We start from the raw sequence: 19,274 nt of genomic DNA on the forward strand, positions 1-19,274 counted from the left end.
TGCCCAGTTCACATCATTCTCCCTCCTCATAAAAGGGAGTACAAGACCCCTTCCTATCCACCATGCAAAGGTTATCACTGAACTAATGGAATGCATGAACTGGGTTATCCAACATAGCATTAACTTTATTGCACTGTTTGAAAAGCACCTCTGGGGTACTTTGACAGTGTCAAGCACTCAGCTTTGCATCATGTTCTCACTATCCAAAGTACTCACAAGGCACCAGTTCGCCAGATTTATCAGCACCTCACCGTAACATTATGAGGGCAAAAACGATTCTCTGTTGGTTCCTTTTGGATAAAGGTTATTTCGCAAAACCAATTTAAATAGATGTTAGAGTTGACACAACCAGTCCAGTGGGAGAGGCCTAACTTTGGTTCCCTTAAATGTGATATTATTTCTAGTGTTCCAAAACTCCAACAGGAATACATGCTTTGTATCATTTATATCCAGATATTGGAGATATATCGATTCATTGATTAATATACACACAGGTCCCACTTATCGAATACAATGCATTCTGTGGAAACTTTTCATTAGGTGAGCATTCACAGATTGAATCCATGATTTCCATTCTTTCCTATGCTAATATTTGTAATGTGAGATTTGTCTTATTTCTTTCACCCCTCTCTCCATGGTTTCTTCCTGAAATGGTTGCAGCCAATCAGTAAAAGAGAGACAAAGAAACCAAACAGGGGCTGAAACTGGGAGATTTTCTTGAAGATTTCTGACTATTGTATTGATAAAATGAATAAAACTGGGGTAGGTAATGCAGAATTGATTTTTGTGTTGTAGGAGTATGAATTCAACTCAGCTCTGGGACTACACCCAGAATTCTTTAATTCTAAGTGTATTTTGCACTTGTCTCCATTTGCTGTGGGCTCTGGTAAAAGGCATAGTAGATCCCATATTCCTGAAGTCTGCATACAAGATTGTCGGCTGCAAGGAATATTGTGTGTTTGTACCAAAGTCATTTAGCCATGTAAATTGTGTTCTTCAGGCAATATGAGAACTGAGAATGCCCCAAGTCAAGGAAAGGGGCACACCTATCTGTGTTTTTTGTGTGGATGAACTTTGAAAAATAGGAACACCTTCAGATAACATAGTGGAAGAAACCTGCATGAAAACAGATAGTTTTAGAAATAGCCACTGAAGAACTTTTTGGGACTTACACAATATAACACTCATTGAATTATGTAGCATTAGGAGTATCAAAATGCATCCAACAGGGGAAGAACTTTGTCAACAACACACTTTTAATGAAATATATTTCAACAAAACAGGATGGCAGGACTCACTAACTACTGCATGTCGAAAACGGCAAACCTTTTCTTTTGATTGCAATGCTCAGGGTGTCATTTGATTAGGGAATATTCAATACTATATTGGCCAAGATTACTTCCCTGTTAATTACCCATGGGCACACCATTTGAGGTACCTCATAACTGGTACATTTCTACTGGCATCAATCACGCCTACTAAACCTTTCAATTACAATGGAAATTATATAAAATTACGCTATTATATTCACATTTTTATTGGCGTTGTAACTATTCATCTTTCTCTAAGTGCACATAGCCATCTGGAAGGCTATTAATGATGGATGTTTTCACCTAAATATTTCTTTGCTATTCCAAGAAAATCCTAGAAGAAACTTGTAGTTGCCTAGAATTTCTACTTACCTTATCTTCCATCATTCCCCTAGAATAACCCTCTGGGCATTCCTCGGCTGAAATGGTGTGTGTTTCTGGCTGGTGGGGAGCACTTCTTATATCTGAACAAGAAGATGAAACAGAGAGAGAGAGAGAGAGAGAGAGAGAAATGCATAATTGAACCAGTTGTTCGGAACACCAGAATTGGCTGATTACTCTTTTTTTAAAAATAATAATATTTATTAGAAGTTTAAAAGTTACACAAAAAAGAAAAAAAGGAGAAAAGAGAAGAGAAGAAAAAAGAATAAAAAATTACATAGAAAAAAGCAAAAAAAACCATACATCAAAACACACACACAAAAAAAATACATCAAAAACAAAGAAGCACAATACATCAAAATCCTTGTCTTTCATTAACTTATTTCCTCAACCTCCTCACACCTCCCATTTTTGTATTCCAGTTGTTAATTATATCAGCAAATCCTTTCCGTCTTTCACTGCTTTCTATCTTTTAGTTATCTTAATTTATTTTTACCTTATCTTATCATCAAAACCTTAAAGTTTATTTATACTTAACTCCTTATAATATTTCTACTAAAGTCATGTAATTTCATTCCAACATTTCCTAACATTCATTAATTTTACAATATTTCTCTAAATAGATTTTAATTTTTTTCCCCCAATCTTCTTCCACCATCTCTTCTCCCTGGTCTCGGATTCTGTCAGTCCTTTCTATCAGTTCTACATAGCCCATCAGCCTGGTGATCTTCTATCCGAGGCTCTTAACTCTTCTCCATGTCCCATCTGCAGGTCTTCTTCAAATTTATGCTTACACTTTACTTCCATCTTGACAGTTCCTTTATTCCTTGTCGGCAAGTCAGCCCATACAGAATTGGCTGATCTCAGACTATGGCAAATGAATTTATGTTAGTCCATCCAATCCTGTTTCATCCATGGATGCCTTAAAGCCCATCCCACTTTGTTCCTGTGGGATGGGGGTTGGGTAGGAAATGTATGGGAAAACTTATGGGTAAAAAAAATCCACACATAAAACAGTCACCACAAAACCCCAAATTAATGAGTGCTTATCAGTTGTACTGAGGGCTGTTTGCTATTTTTCCTTTCCTTGGAAAGCTTTTGTGTCATGCCTAGTACAAAAAAAGCTTTAAAAATGGTGTGGGAAGCAACCACACATCATATAAATTTGTATAACAAAATGGCTGCCCCTCTGCAGTACAATACTCAGGAAGAATGGGGGATGGATTTGTTAATAATAATAATAATAATAATAATAAATTTTATTTATACCCCGCCCTCCAGTCAATCAAATTGATGGCAACCATTAAGCAAGATTCTGTGCAGATTGCCAGAGGCAAAGGCCTGGTGGAACAGCTCTGTCTTACAGGCCCTGCGGAAAGATGTCAGGTCCCGCAGGGCCCTAGTCTCTTGTGACAAAGCGTTCCACCAGATTGGAGCTGCGGCCGAGAAGGCCCTGGCTCTAGTTGAGGCCAGCCTAACCTCTCTGAGGCCTGGGATCTTCAGGATATTTTTATTTGCAGACCGCAAGTTTTTCTGTGGGACATACCAGGAGAGGCGGTCCCGTAGGTACGAGGATCCTAGGCCGTATAGGGCTTTAAAGGTTAAAACCAGCACCTTAAACCTGATCCTGTACTCCACCGGGAGCCAGTGCAGCTGGTATAGTACCTGATGAATGTGATCTCGCAGCGAAGACCCCATAAGGAGTCTCGCTGCGGCATTCTGCACCCGCTGGGGTTTCTGGGTCAGTCTCAAGGGCAGCACCATGTAGAGCGAGTTACAAAAAAACCCTGTAAAAACCTGTGCTGAAATTCTCGGTATCTCAGACCTCATAGCATATATTCCAGTTTTTAAAATGCCAAGTTACCAAGTTGCTTGAATGAATGAGTCTAGAGTGCCCAAGGGAAACCTGGATTCAAATCTCTCCTCATTTATGAAGCTCACTTGATATCCCCAGGCCAGTTACTATCTCTTCTGGATTCCTAACCTACTCTGCAGGGATGTTGTGGAATAACCTCCACATATTATCAAACCCCACCTTAAGGTTTTCCATCTTTTAAAGATTTAGAAGACAATTCAACAACAATATCGAAACAACAGTACTTTAGTCATAATAAAATACCAGCATTATAAAAACAGCACCAAGGACAGAGCATAATCAGACAAGTCACAGGCACACCTAAATATACATTGTCCCAGATGTTCTCTGAAACAGCTGAGTCTAAATTTGTCACCTGAACTCCATTAGTGAAAAAGGCGAATGCATTTAGGTGCCACATGACAATTCACCAGACATTGTATAGTCCTGGAATTATGAAGCAACACCTCAAATTTGATACATCACACTCAGCAGATGAGGCTCATCAACCTAGGAAGATAGCCCATCTAGGAAAAGGAAAACACTGATCCTAAACACTGAACCTTACAGAATATCCTTGGGAGAAGGAAAGGCTACAGAGTAAACCCTACACAAATCTGTAGTGGATAGTTGGATGGTGCCTTGTGAGCCTCCTTTCAGCAACTCCTATAGCCAAGCTGGTGCCAAACATATTGCTCTGCTTTAATTCAAACCACATCAATGAGGTCAAGAAGGGGGTCTTGTCATCTGGGCAGCCCAGGATCTACCTGCACATTGCCCTGAGGAGGTCACTTAGGTGCTGCTAATGCAGCAGTTTGACTTCTCCCCCAGAGGTACACTCCATAAAGACAGGTACCGTATTTTTCGCTTCATAGGGCACACCGGACCATAGGGCGCACCTAGTTTTTAGGGGGGGGTAATAAAAAAACCATTTTCCCCCCAGCTCCAAAGAGCAAAGAAGGCAAGACAGCGAGCGGCTTCCTCTTTAGCCACGTGCAACTTCTCCAGCCGGGAGAGGCTGCGTGCGGCTTTGTTTTTAGCCATGGGGCTGGGGCAGGGGAAGCCCGAGCTTCCCCCGACCCCAGCCCCCAGAACAGGATGCTATCTGCAAGCCTTCAGAGCCCGGCGGGAACTTTGAAGGCTTGCGGATAGCTGCCTGAAGCCCGGGGAGAGCAGCGGGAGTTGGCGCTGTGCTCCCCGGGCTTCAGGCTTCAGGCTGCTATCCGCAAGCCTTTGGAGCACGGGGGGAACTCCCCGCCGAGCTCAGAAGGCTTGCGGATAGCTGCCTGAAGCCTGGAGAGCGAGAGGGGTCGGTGCGCACTGTCCCCTCTCACTCTCCAGGCTTCAGCGAAAGCCTGCATTCGCTCCATAGGAGACAAACACATTTCCCCTTCATTTTTGGAGGGGGGAAAGTGCGTTCTATAGAGCGAAAAATACGGTAGTTCATGAGAACAATAAGACTCAGCAGCTTTGAGGAATGCACACAAGTACACCATTTCAAGGAAATAAGCATCCAAATTACCTTGTGCTAGTAAGCAAGCTACCCTAGGATTGCTCAGTTACCACAGGAAATACGGTACTTCATCCACCAGTCTAATTGAGGCAATCAAAATTGTCCAGTTGTAGACCTTTGAGATAACCTGTTTGATTGGTGGGTGTTAATACTGACACATGGAGAAAGAGATTTGGATGCTTAGTTCAACATGTGAACTTTATCCTTTCTCCCCACTAGTGCTTTGCTGCCTTTTCTACATCCCTAAGCATTCCTTTCCCGTCCACACCCTTCATTAGTCTAGACCAGGGGTCTGCAACCTTTAAGACAAAAAGAGCCACTTGGACCTGTTTCCGAAGGGGGGGAAAACTGGGAGCCGCAAAACCATTGCGACATTGAAAACAAATATATCTCCGGAGCTGCGATCTGACAGCGGGCGGGAAGGTGACGTCGGGATGGTGCGTGACTAATGCATGCACCGCCCCCATGCGACGTCACAGCCAGTACAGCGCCCGCCACAGTGGGGAGTGTCGGGGCACACAATGCGCCTCCTCCCCTCGCTAGTATCTGCCCCGGAGCCGCGGCAAAGGTGTAAAAGAGCCACATGCGGCTCCGGAGCCGCGGGTTGCAGACCCCTGGTCTAGACTGTATGCAAAGTTTTCCCTAATCCCTTTTGTTTCTTGTCTGCTCAGGCTCATATTCTTCCTACTGGTTCTATCCTGATTTTCCCCATACTACTTCCTATTCTTCCACGCTTCCACTTTTGTTCTCTTCCCATTCAGTTCCATCTCCATGATTTCCTATTTGCCCATGCTTTGTTATCTTTCCAGACAAAACTATATCGTCCCCCCGACACTTGGCCAGCCAAACTGACCCTTGACTTCTCTAGTAAACAGAAGCTGCAGTGTTCATCAACACTCATCTTAACAATTGACACTTCCACATTGAGGTTAAGTTAGAATGCTTGTGAATCAATATTTTAGGACATCACAAGAGCTCAATGGCTGGGGTTGCATGCATATATTGCATTATATAAAATGAAAACAGCACAAAGAGAAAGCCAGAATGTGTGCTGCAAAAGTAACCTCCTACCCTGTTAGATGCTTGAAGAATAATGATGCTACCCATTTTGCTTGACTTGAGGAGCACTGAATGTTTCTAACTAGACTTCCTGAGCTTTTAACAAATAGATGGAATTATGAACACCAGACACCCTTCTTTTGTTGTTCATTCATGGAAGAGAACTGTCAACATCTAGAGAGAACAACTTGACTTTTTGCCTGTGCTTCCAGTAGCTGCTGTATCTATTTTCTTCTTCCATGCAATCGCCAAATTTATTGGAAACTGGTTGTCTGTAGAAAAATACTTTCTAAATTTAACAGAGTGAGATGTCAAGTGGAGATGTCAAGCAATATGAAAGAGTTCCCAATCATTGCTTGTCCTCCAGTTCAGAGTTGTAATTCTTAGTATCAGGGTCCCAGCTGAATGCCTCCCAACATACCAGCTCTTCAGTATTTGCATACATAGATCATGCCTTCCTGACTTTTTCTAATTTTAAACAAATATGCACAGTAAATAACATTTGTGCTGTTATTATTACTGTATTATGATTTATTTAGCAAGTCATGAATCAACAAATGGACCTCAGGGAGCATCTCCTGCGTGTATTTATCCCCCCTGAAATGAGGATTTTAAACAGAGGTTGGATTCTTTAGTTGAGATTCCTAGATTGCAGGCGCTTGAATTACCGTATTTTTCGCTCTATAAGACGCACCAGACCATAAGACGCACCTAGTTTTTGGAGGAGGAAAACAAGAAAAAAAATATTCTGAATCTCAGAAGCCAGAACAGCAAGAGGGATCTCTGCACAGCGATCCCTCTTACTGTTTTGGCTTCTGGGATAGCTGCGCAGCCTGCATTCGCTCTCTAACACACACACACATTTCCCCTTACTTCTTAGGAGGGAAAAAGTGAGTCTTATAGAGCAAATAATATGGTAGATGACTGTCAGGGTCCCTTCCAACTTTGATTCGGTTGGCTTTGGCAAGTGATTCTGAATGTTACATGGGAACAACTGGGATCTAGTTCATAGAGAGAAGGTAATGGAACTACAGGCCCTGGAAGACAGAAATAGGGTCTCCAATCCATTTAAGGAGATCTGTTTACATATCACTTTTCTGTGAGTGTAGTTAGATGTGCATTGATACGTGCATGGGAACATGGATGCTGTTTATCTGAAGCATGATGCTTTCAATGGCTTTCACATCTTCATCTGCATTCTGGACTCATATACCATTTGTTACAAAGAGCCTTTTTAAAAAGTGTGTCTGCAGCTGAATTGAGGCCTCGACGTTTCATAAGAGCTAAAAATATGTCCATTGTCAAGTTAAAATGCAGTCTACTTCCATGCACAAGTATACAGCCCACGGTTAACAGATTCCTTAATTTACTGCCCATTAAGCTTCCTAAACTATTTCTTATTTTGTGCTTATTTCTAAAGCACTTCTGGTTATGCAAGTGTGTTTTATTAGCATAAATATATTCTCCGAGGGGAACCTGACTATCAGGCCAACTTTAATGCAACATTTCTATTTCATAGAAGAATTATCAATTAAATGGCTCTGTGGTTCTCCATTGGTACGTCAATCTGTTTTAGACATACTGGTAGCAGAGGCTATTACGTTAATCTAATCTTGTTCAAGAGGGAGATGGAGTATCCAAGCACTATGGTTTTAGATATTTATGTTTAATTGCAGAATACAGCACTGGCTGGAAAAATAATAAACCCTTTTACTTGTTTCTTGTGCCGAACTGCAATATTTTTTCCCCTTTATATAGCTGCAAGCAGAGCTGGATAAGAACAGTCCCTTTATCTTCTTTTTCTAGTTTGTCCTATAAAATAATCCAGCACACATTTCAGACTTAAGCATCACAACATCTCTTTGGGTTATAATCTTTTTAAAGCTGTGCCTCGTCTATTGATCCTTCCACTGATCTGACTCTTTAAAGGAGCACCTTTCAAGACTTGGGGAATTTGTTTCCCTTCGAGACAATGAACATTTCTTTGCTTTAATAATTTAGGTTTACAATAGCCTCCCTTAATAGGTGGAAAGTGGCTTATTTCACCATTTGAGCTCTGTTTGTCAGGTGTATTAATGGCCTGCACGGCCTGCTGCTCCCTCAGAAATTTCCCATGTACCTTAGAGTAATAGCTGCAACTGTCTGCATCTCGCTAATCCCAACAGCCTATTTCTGCAGGCTTCAAAGGAGTTTGGTGGATACAGGACTGCAACATCAATGTTGATTAATTGGTTAGATTTACAGTGCAACCCTATGTATACCTACTTAAAGTAAGACCCATTAAATTTAATATGAATTACTTACAAGATTGTGTATTACAGCTTAATAAATTAAAAATCTGTGGGGAGCAGGGTGGGGGGTTCATGACATAATGGGGTGGAGCACGCTCAGTGCTGGATTAAACCCCATGGAAGCATTTGAAATCTCAGGACCTCCTCGCAAATTATCTCCTAATATGTTTTTGATTTTACCAACCAACAATTTTAATAAACCATTTTTATTACACAAAAAATAGTATTTTGATCCTTTGTTTTGGGGCCCCTAAAAGATGTGGGGCCCATAGACCAGTGCCTGTGTTAATCCAGCTATGGGTGCATTTATATGTGCTCCACTGACATATACAGGGGCCAGGAATGGAACCCCTGTGTGAAATGGTCCCCGACTTTGCTGTGTTCTGGTTCATCACATTTCTATGCACACGTGGTTTATTGAAGGATAAGTGGGGCCATGCAGCACCGTAGCCCCCCACGTTCTGGTGTGGCTCACCTCCAAGTAGTAACACGTAGAGTATGATTGTTTGCGCCTGGGACGCGGGTGGCGCTGTGGGTAAAAGCCTCAGTGCCTAGGGCTTGCCGATCGAAAGGTCGGCGGTTCGAATCCCCGCAGCGGGGTGCACTCCCGTTGCTCGGTCCCAGCGCCTGCCAACCTAGCAGTTCAAAAGCACCCCGGGGGCAAGTAGATAAATAGGGACCGCTTACTAGCGGGAAGGTAAACGGCGTTCCTCTGGCTTGCCAGAGCAGCGATGTCACGCTGGCCACGTGACCCGGAAGTGTCTCCGGACAGCGCTGGCCCCCGGCCTCTTGAGTGAGATGGGCACACAACCCTAGAGTCTGTCAAGACTGGCCTGTACGGGCAGGGGTACCTTTACCTTTACCTTATGATTGTTTGCAGCAGGGAAGGCTTCACTTGTACAGGTCTGCAATTCGACACAATTGGGGCTCCCGATTGTGTAGAAGCCTTGATGCATAGAGTCATATTTGCATAGGTGTCTTGCCTAAATATGTCTGCATAGGCGTCTTGCCTAAATATGTGGTGTGCACATGGACACTGGGCAGTGGGGCAGGCAATCTTTCTGAAGAGGTCTCTCAATGAGAGCCTTAAGACCACTTCTGTGACCCCTGTCACAAAAGAACAGGAACTGCAAACTTATAACTAAAGAACCGATGAAAATACTGAAGTTCCTCAGGAATGGCACCAACATGTGTCATGAATCTAATCTAATCTAATCTAGCATTGTGTGCTACCTCTTGAACCTAGTTTCTCAAGACTTTGGAAGACTAACTAATCTAAATATACAGTTATGTTTTTCTGTATAGAATGACAAGCTATGATTATGATAATATATACAGGATGAATGGATTCAGATCCAAATTACTATTACACCACTGTGAGGATTATTATGAAGCCAAAAAAAGTGCATTTTTAATAATGGACTTCATCCCCCAGAGTTAATTTATGGAAAGATGCTGTAACCTTTTGAAGTGATTTTTTAAATAACGTTGTTCTACTACCATTCAATGCTATTCTGCTTCTTGAGCTGGAAAAGACATACAAGGATTGACTGAGTTTCACTATGTGAATTACTATGCGCCTACTTATAGTATCTCTAGTGCAAGATTTTTTTAAAAATTAAATCTTTGTAAAATCTTGATTGCACTTAACCAAATTGTTGGCTTATAAGGAGCAAGATTTCCTAAAAGTCAAAACAAGGGAGGGAAAATAAATCAGACTGCAAGTTTGCATGGCCAGAACCTTGTTCTGCCAGTTAACACTGCAGGTTCTGAAAGGATCTTTGGAAGAGAATATAGAAGGGAAAATATATTTTTATTTGAACAGAACAGGAAAACCTCCTCAAACAGCAACAAAAAAACCCCATCATACAGTAAACCTTCTTAAACAACAATAAAAAATCCTCTTACACCAAGATATAACCCCAAAGGAACAATTCCAAAGAAACATTTCCCCCACCAGACCCTCACCAGCATACAGCACCAAATCTAGCTATAGGACACCTCAGCAGTATTTGGTCCATTATACTCTTCTAACTCAACCACATTGCCCTCTGCAGTATTTGGTTCATCATACTCTTCCAACTCTACCACATTGCCCTCAGCAATATTTGGTCCGCCATATTCTTTCAACTCAACCACGTTGCCCTCAGCAGTATTTGGTCTATCACATTCTTCCAACTCAACCACGTTGCCCTCAGCAATATTTGGTCCATCATATTCTTCCAACTCAACCACGTTGTACCTGCCTCAACCAGGTTAGGCTAAATGTCTCCATGGCCACCGCCTGTGGCAAATGGGGCTCCTAATCTGGGCAATCAAGCCCCAACTGGGCTGCCCTCAAAGGCAGGAGTACCCCTGCAAAGACTCACAGGAAGGGTTGGTTGCGCTAGGCCAAACCTACACCTCCTCAATTGTTTTCTTCCATGTTTACTGCTAAAAACCTACCCAGATCAGGCCATTCATTTGATAGAGGATCCTGAGACCTGTAGCCTGTCAATGGACCTTTTAGCGTGATTTTCTCTCCAACTTTGTATTGATTTTTATCTGCACCAAATTTGAAATGGCTGCTGTCAGATGTTTCATCTCATTAGACCCAATTCTATATCTGTATTTTTTCTCCCCACCCCCATCAGTGTATACAATATTTGGTATTGGAACTATCCAGTTCTCTTTCAAGAGAGCATGTTCAGAATTTGCACATATACTTATTTCAATATATTGCAAGCAGGACAGGGAAGAAAATTGCTTTGGTTCCTATCCGAATATGAACGGGCCTAATTTGCATTTCCAGAAGCAGGGTACAAACCGAAATGCAGCAATCTTTCAAAATTTGCACTTCTCTGAATATTGCAATGGAATTCTCCAACAAAAAAAGTATGCAAAAATGTATATATTAGGGGAATATATTTCATATATTAATTATGCAAGATTCATTATATTAGGGGAAATAGCATACACAAATGTGTATTGGGGGGCGCACTAAAATGTCTCCTTTTTAAATTGCACATTGATGTGGACAAAAGAGAACTAAACTGAAGATTGGAAAAATGTTAAACAGAGAAAGCAAACTTTGGAGCTAAAGTTTAAAAATATGAATGAACTTAAATCCATTTATTTCATTTATCTAATCCACGATTAGATGTATAGTATACAATACAAAGTATAGGACATTTTTGAAAGGTGGCTCAGGAATAAAAATGTATTTACAGGCTCCCTCTTCATCTAACCCCCCCCCCCAAAAAAAGATAATACGGGTTTATGCCCATTGTTGGCTTTAACCATGATGCAGACCTAGCTAACTCAGGTCCCAAGAACTTAGTTATGCTGTTTCTACTACATAACTTTAGAATATAGCCAGTGATCTTTCGAAGAGTACATGGTTTTGATTGCTACAGGAGAAGAACAAGAAAGCAAGTGGTGCTGCAACAGAGCTACGAAAGCAACATTTCTGCTGCGGAGAACACATTTAAACAATTACCCTCCTGACTCCAGCTCTTCCCATCTTTCTCTTTTCTCAGGAGACGGATTGTACATCTTTATGATCAATAGAACCAGATAAATTATTCATTCCGAAAATCATTGATTAGATTTACATCAGTGTACTGTTTCTGTTTTATGGAATGTTTATGAGAAGGCACCGTTAAAAAGAACATGGCCCATTCACATTTATTTCATTAACAGTTGTTGTTGTTGCTGCTGCTGCTGTTCTGCCAACTCCTACCAATCTATGAGGTTGGACTGGGAATATTTTCCTGCCATCGCTTGGGATTTCAAATGAGAATCTTGAGTGCTGCGATTTCAATGCCAAATCGGAAGTTACTATTTGAGTGTCTTGATTGCATTTGTTCTGTAACCAGGAAATGGGGTAGACCGGCCATTAGCTCAGTCTGGCAGCATATCAGGCCTGCAGGGCTGCTGTCAGTCACCTGGTATTATTGGTCTGGAAACCTGGATTTGTTCCTAAGAAAAGTGTCCCTTTGGTTATTACAGTTGATTTAGTTGTCCTGGATTGGGGTGCATAGGGTGTTAGTGATGGGGTATTACTCTAGTGAGGGACACATCATGGTCCTTCTGAGGTAGTTTGTCCACCTTTGGTCCCCAGCCTGCACTTAGCTCTCACCAGTAGCTCCCAGAAGCTGTCAGCACGTGACAGTGGCCACACCCTGGGAAACAGGAAACTCTGACTGGTTGGATAAACTAGGTGAAGGTAGCCAAAGGGTCTCAAACCCTCAGTGACTTAGGGACTTCCCCTGCATGTGAAGAGAGGCTCTGGTAGATTGAGCAGACAAGAACAATAGTGGGTCCAATGGCCAATAAGGTGGTTCCTGCAAGTGGTATAGAGGGAAGTGAGGGGCAGATGAGGCTCATCCATCAGGTAAAGTAGCCCATCTAGGAGAAGGGAAACTCTTAAACCACTTCTGCCTTGTGGGATATCTTTGGGGAAAGGAAAGGCTAAGGAGTAAACCATACACAAATCCAGAGTGGAGTCCCTAAGAGAGTTGGATGGCGCCTCCTTCCAGCAACTCCTGCAGCCAGGCTGGTATTGAACATATTGCTCTGCTCTCCTTTGTACCACATCAGCGAGGCCAACAGTGGGATCTGGTCATCTAGGCAGCCCAGAACCTCCATACACACTGCCCAGGCTGGCAACCTGAAGAGGTCATTTCAGTACTGCTAATGTAACGGTTTGGCTTCACCCACAGAGGTGTGGTCCATTGGTCTCGAGACAGATGGATGCCAGCAACAGTTGTCCAGAATTACAATGCATCAGAAATGTAGCAGGAAACATCCAATACATCATTCTCAACTTGTTCAATGCAATAAGTGTCTTGAATTTCAGACTCCCAGGGTTCTTTTGTGTAGACAGCTTGAATCCATATGAATTGTAGACTACCAGAACAGCCCTCAGTGACTACCTTTGAACTAATCAAACCAGCAATGCCACAGAAGTAGTTCCACATTACCATCACTACTACAGACAGGGTTGGAGTCAGGTGATCTTCTGCTTCCCAGACAATAAATCTATTAAAAATGGGGCTTGTACAACACTACGTCCATGGGCCATTTGTACCACGGCTCCACCCAGGTTTTCAAGGGGTGCTGAATAACTATGGTTTGCAATTGCTTCTGACTGCTTTGCAGAAGTACATGTGGCAAGGGTAGACACTGACCTGTGACCCTGAGGGAAAATGGCCTCAACAGAAAAAAGTTTCTCCCCCCCTCCCCATAATATTTATTAAGTTTCATATAAAAACATAACTTTAACATAACAGAAAAAGAAAAAAAAACAATAATGAAAAAAAGAAAAAAGAAAAGAAATAAAATATTTCCAACCCCACCTATACCACCACATACATAGATACAATAAAACTTAGTTAATTAATTAAAATCCAACTTCATAAACATTTTACTTGACTTCCTCTAATCTCTTCCAACTGAATTTCCTTGTAATTGAATGTAGCAGTTTCCAATATCATTATTTCATATAACAATAATCCGGTCATAATCATATTTCCTAACTTATCGTATTGTTTCTTATTTATTTATTTAGTCCTGATTTAATCCTAAGCCTAATTAATTCTTTCAAGTAGTCACAAGTCTTTAATATTACAATATTTATTCAAATAGTCTTTAGATTTATTCTATTCTTCTTGATATTCCTCTTCTTTTTGGTCGCGGATTCTCCCGGCGAGATCAGCCAGCTCCATAAAGTCCATCATCTTCATCTGCCATTCTTCTACCATTGGTCATTCTTGTATTTTCCATTTTTTGGCTAACAAGATCCGAGCAGCAGTTGTGGCATACAAAAATACTTTTACATCTTTTTGGGGCTCAACAGAAAAAAGTTTCTCTCTCTCTCTCTCTCTCTCTCTCTCTCTCTCTCTCTCTCACACACACATATCTGTCAATAGAAGATAGGAAGGATGTTGTCATCTTCTCCCTATATTGAGATGCACTTAATGGAATTGATAGATCTTTCTCCATCCTCTTGCAAGGCTGATCAACATATGAGTGTGCGGACTGCTGGGTCAGGAAAAGATTTCAATGCTGTGACCACTGACTTCATCAAGGAAGAGTGGAAATGGAAACAGGGGGGAGACAGGCAAAAGAAGTGATGTGGGTACCATAAGGCTTGTATGTTGCAGGAAAGATGGAAGGGATAGATGGTGCTGCTGCGAAAGAGATAAACTACTACGGAGTGTAGGAAGAAAAAAAGGCCCAGGCAACAGAGATAGAAGGTTGTGGTGGAGGAGGACAGAAGCAATGTTATAGGGAAGAGGGAGCAATAAGATATGGCTGTTTAGGGAGACCTAAAAAGTAGGGTTATATGTGGGTTGCAAAGATAAGTGAGCACACAGAAAGAGATGGTTTGGGGTGACATCTGAAGGCAGCCATCTTTAGGGAAGCTTTTAATGTCTAACAGACTACTGTATTTTAATACTTTGTTGGAGGCTGCCCAGTGTTGGGTTGGAATAAACAACAGACGAGTAGTGGGTGTCATCTGGGAGGCATCTCCTCGAGCACGTCTCAGAGAGTCCCTTTTATTGAATATTACAGCATTGCCTCGCATGTGCTTGCTGCTGATTGGTTTAACACGAATGCGTATGCAAGGGTTACAAGGGTTGCGTATAAGACATTAATCATCATTAGATAGAGGGAACACAGAGTTAGACAGGCATGGAGACTTCCTTAGTAAACAATCTATAGTGATTGATATGGTGAGACTCAGAGAACGTACAGAGTGCACTTAACATTCCAGTCCAGGGTGATAAGGAGAGGATGCATACAGATAGATAGGAAGGTCAGGACATGATGACGCACTTAACATTCCAGGTGCCAGGGTGGTTGAGAAAGGAATGTACAGAAAGACAAACGACGCAGCATCTCTAGATAACTACTCTGCAGCCCAGAGTGGCTTGGGAAACCCAGCCAGATGGGCGTGGTATAAATAATAAATTATTATTATTATTATTATTATTATTATTATTATTATTATTAGCAACTGAGGCATGAGACCTGCAGTTGGCAAAGGGAAAGCAGAAGAGAGTAAGGTATGAGATACAGAAAAAGAGTGAAGTCCACAGAGAAGGAAATAAATGTTAGAATGGGACTTCAGATGCTTAAAAACAAAGAAACAAAGAAACAAAAGAAGAATGGTTCCTAAATTAAAACTGGCATGCTTGTTAGTTAGCAATGTTTTAAACACAATTATTTGTTACATTAAAACTTGTCGCACTTTTCTGCCCCCTGACAGACACTTGCATGGCAAACCTCTTTCCTGGACGTCTTCCTATGCCTTTAACAGCTGCTTGACAAGGAAACATTTAGCATGCGAAGCATTTCACATCACTTTATCTGCCACATTTTTGCATATTTCAAGCCTTTAAAGGGACAGGAACTCGGCCAGAATTTTTTTCGACAGCTTTCCCCCAGTGTCTCTTTCTTTTCTTTTTTCTTTTATAATATTTTTATTAGTTTTTATATATATTTTCCAAACCAAGCATAACATCTCCTCTCATCTTATACAACATTTTGGCCATAAGCCTAGGACTTCCATCAACCACATCTAGTGATTTTTAACCTTCATCTCTTAATCTTGCATTTCATTATTTTCACTATTACTTTTAATAGTCCATAATGTAAAATCCATTCTCATAATTTTTTCCTGTAATATTTCATATAGTTCTCCTTACAAAAATTATTGTAGTCCTACAAGCGTAGTCAGTTGATTACAATTGTTTTTCAAATAGTTCACATATTTACTCCAATCTTTCAAGACTTTCTGGTCCTGCTGGATTCGAATTCTCCCTGTCATCTTATCCAATTCTGCGTAGTCCATTAATTTCATCTGCCACTCCTCTTTCGTCAGTAGCTCTTCCTGCTTCCATTTCTGTGCCAATAACACTCTTGCTGCCACTGTCGCATATAAAAACATTGGTTTTTTCCCTTGTCTATTAATATCCATGCCTACAATACCAAGTAAAAATGCTTCTGGTTTCTTTTATAAATGTATATTTCAACATCTTTTTCATCTCATCATAAATCATTTCCCAGAAGGGTTTCACCTTCTTACATTCCCACCGCAAATGATAAAAAATACCTCCTTTTTCCTTATATTTCCAACATTTGTTACTTGTTTTATACATTTTAGCTAATTTCACTGGTGAAATATACCCCCAGTGTCTCTTTCTTTCATTATGTTACGCTCAACTTCAAAATCCCTTTTCTTTCTTGGATAAGCACTGTGGAAGGAAGCCCATCAGAATAGCTTTTCCCACCATGAAGGTAAGACAATCAGCCAAACTCATTCCCTATGTTCTCAGCTTTCTTAAAATCTGAATTCTTAATACTTTCTAATCTGATCTTTTGCACAATATTTCCTCATTGAAATGTCACCATTCCTCCTTTGGAGAAAGGGTGGCATGTACGTTTAATTATTATAATATAATATAATATAATATAATATGAATTTTAATGGACTTGCATGCAAAAGGCTAGTACAAGTGCAAACTGTCTTTCTGGGCAACTGGGTGTGGAAGCTGGCTGCCATTTTAATTACCTATAATGTCTCTCAAAACAGCATTACTCTGGTAAGAAGTTGTGTGTAAGAAGTTTAAATCCCAGGCACTTCTCAGCTACTTGTTGCCATTGAGATCCATTACCATAACTGTCAGCAGGCACACTGACTTAAGGAGCCCACCAATATGGGAGCGAATGTAAGCACTTTGGTTCTGTCTTCCACAAAGCACGAGCCAAACTTGAGGCCAATCGCCTTATCGTGTAAAGATATTATGCAGCTGATCTGAGCTTACTTGACCAAGTCTAATAAGGCCCCTGTGGCATTTGCCCTTCTAGGTGGTGTGACATCATACTGGGTTCATAAGGAAAGGGTTAACTAATTGTAAAATGACTAACCAATGGGAGCCCAAGGGGAGGAGTTAGAGTTAGAGTGGTTGGGAAGTCAGTCTGGAATTAGAGACAAGACAGAGAGGATAAGTCTGTGGGTTGGGCGAGTCTGATGTGAGAGAGTGAGAGAATTTATTAAGAGGAGTCAGTCAAACAGTTGAGATAATCAGTCAGAAGATATTAGGAAGGTAAGGTAAAGGTACCCCTGCCCGTACGGGCCAGTCTTGACAGACTCTAGGGTTGTGCGCCCATCTCACTCAAGAGGCCGGGGACCAGCGCTGTCCGGAGACACTTCCGGGTCACGTGGCCAGTGTGACATCGCTGCTCTGGCGAGCCAGAGCCGCACACGGAACGCCATTTACCTTCCCGCTAGTAAGTGGTCCCTATTTATCTACTTGCACTTAAGGGTGCTTTCTAACTGCTAGGTTGGCAGGTGCTGGGACCGAGCAACAGGAGCGTTTCAAACCGCTGACCTTTCGATTGGCAAGCCCTAGGCACACCCGCGTCCCCTAATTAGGAAGGTATAGGCTGGTAAAGAAACTAAAGTTAAGAATATTAACAGGAATATTATCTGAGAAACCATAAACTTGTTAATGTTTATAAAATAAATTTGTGTATTGGGTTCACTTTTAACAACTGTCTGGACTTGGTGTTTTACCCAAGAGTAATGGGTCAGGACATCCCCCAAAGAATCCTGGGAATTGTAGTTTATTAAGGATGCCAAGAATTGCTAGGAGATACCTAGTCCCCTCACACAATTTCAATTGCCAGAATTCCCTGGGAAGAGGGATTAATTGTTAAACCACTCTCACTCTGTGAGGCCAGTAAAGGTAAAGGTAAAGGTACCCCTGCCCGTACGGGCCAGTCTTGACAGACTCTAGGGTTGTGCGCTCATCTCACTCTAGAGTCCGGGAGCCAGCGCTGTCCGCAGACACTTCCGGGTCACGTGGCTAGCGTGACGACGCTGCTCCGGCGAACCGGCACCAGAGCAGCACACGGAAACGCCGTTTACCTTCCCGCTATAAAGCGGTACCTATTTATCTACTTGCACTTAAGGGTGCTTTCGAACTGCTAGGTGGGCAGGAGCTGGGACCGAACGATGGGAGCTCACCCCGCCGTAGGGATTCGAACCGCCGACCATGCAATCGGCAAGTCCTAGGTGCTGAGGTTTTACCCACAGCGCCACCCGCGTCCCTGTGAGGCCAGTAGGGGTCTTCTAAGTACTCTCCATATTCTTAACAAACTACAGTTCTAGGATTCTTTAGGAGAAGTCATTTCTGTTTAAAGTGGTATGCCTTAAATGCAGATGGGGCCTTAGATCAATGAGCTTTATTTCTGGACACATGTGTTTATGACTGCTGTATTAATGTCCTTCCCCACCCATTTTTTGGGGGTCTTAAAACAGGACTGCCTTTCAAAAAAAATCAGAAAAATATTGTTTGTCCCACCCGGACTCTAAAAGTGTGCTTGTGTTTTAACAGGGATGCTAGTCCCATTAATTTCCATGGGACTTCCTGCTGAAATTCTGCTGAGCTTCACAGCCTTGGATATTTATTGTAGCACCATTGAAAATAGATACACACATGCTCAAACTTCTCAGCTCCAAGAAAGTGATGCGTCTCCAAGTCTTAGATAAGGATCTTGTTTCAGCTCTGCAGATGGTAAGCATTTATTGATGTTTTTAGGTTAGTGTTAAGCTTATTGACCTGGGGTTTTAATATTTACAGTATTTTGCCAGAATCAATACTGTGACCTTAAGGTAAAGAAAAACACACACATTCAAGTCAACAACAAATCACTTTAAGTTGATGCCAAAGGTTCCTTGCAATCCTTCAAAACTTTCTTTCTCGTAACCCTAGCTGATGGAATAAGGAGAATTGCACCAAAACTCCCATATTACACCAATGCCTGCTCTATATTAAAGTAAAGTGACCCCTGACCATTAGGTCCAGTCGCGG

The 19,274-nt window shown here is 41.7% G+C and overlaps 1 long non-coding RNA gene across 1 annotated transcript in view; it reads right to left on the reverse strand.

Moving 5' to 3' along the window:
• Positions 1-547: 547 nt before the first annotated feature.
• The window catches only part of LOC310657404, a 35,657-nt gene continuing 16,930 nt past the window's right edge, over positions 548-19,274 (reverse strand). The window contains exons 2-3 of the long non-coding RNA XR_014501749.1: positions 8,238-8,324; positions 548-1,774 (exon numbers count right to left, since the gene is read on the reverse strand). This is a non-coding gene — a long non-coding RNA (uncharacterized lncRNA). The remainder of the gene's footprint in view (positions 1,775-8,237; positions 8,325-19,274) is intronic.

This window comes from Podarcis tiliguerta, assembly GCF_965153285.1.
Source record: "Podarcis tiliguerta genome assembly, chromosome: 9".
NCBI lineage: Eukaryota > Metazoa > Chordata > Lepidosauria > Squamata > Lacertidae > Podarcis > Podarcis tiliguerta.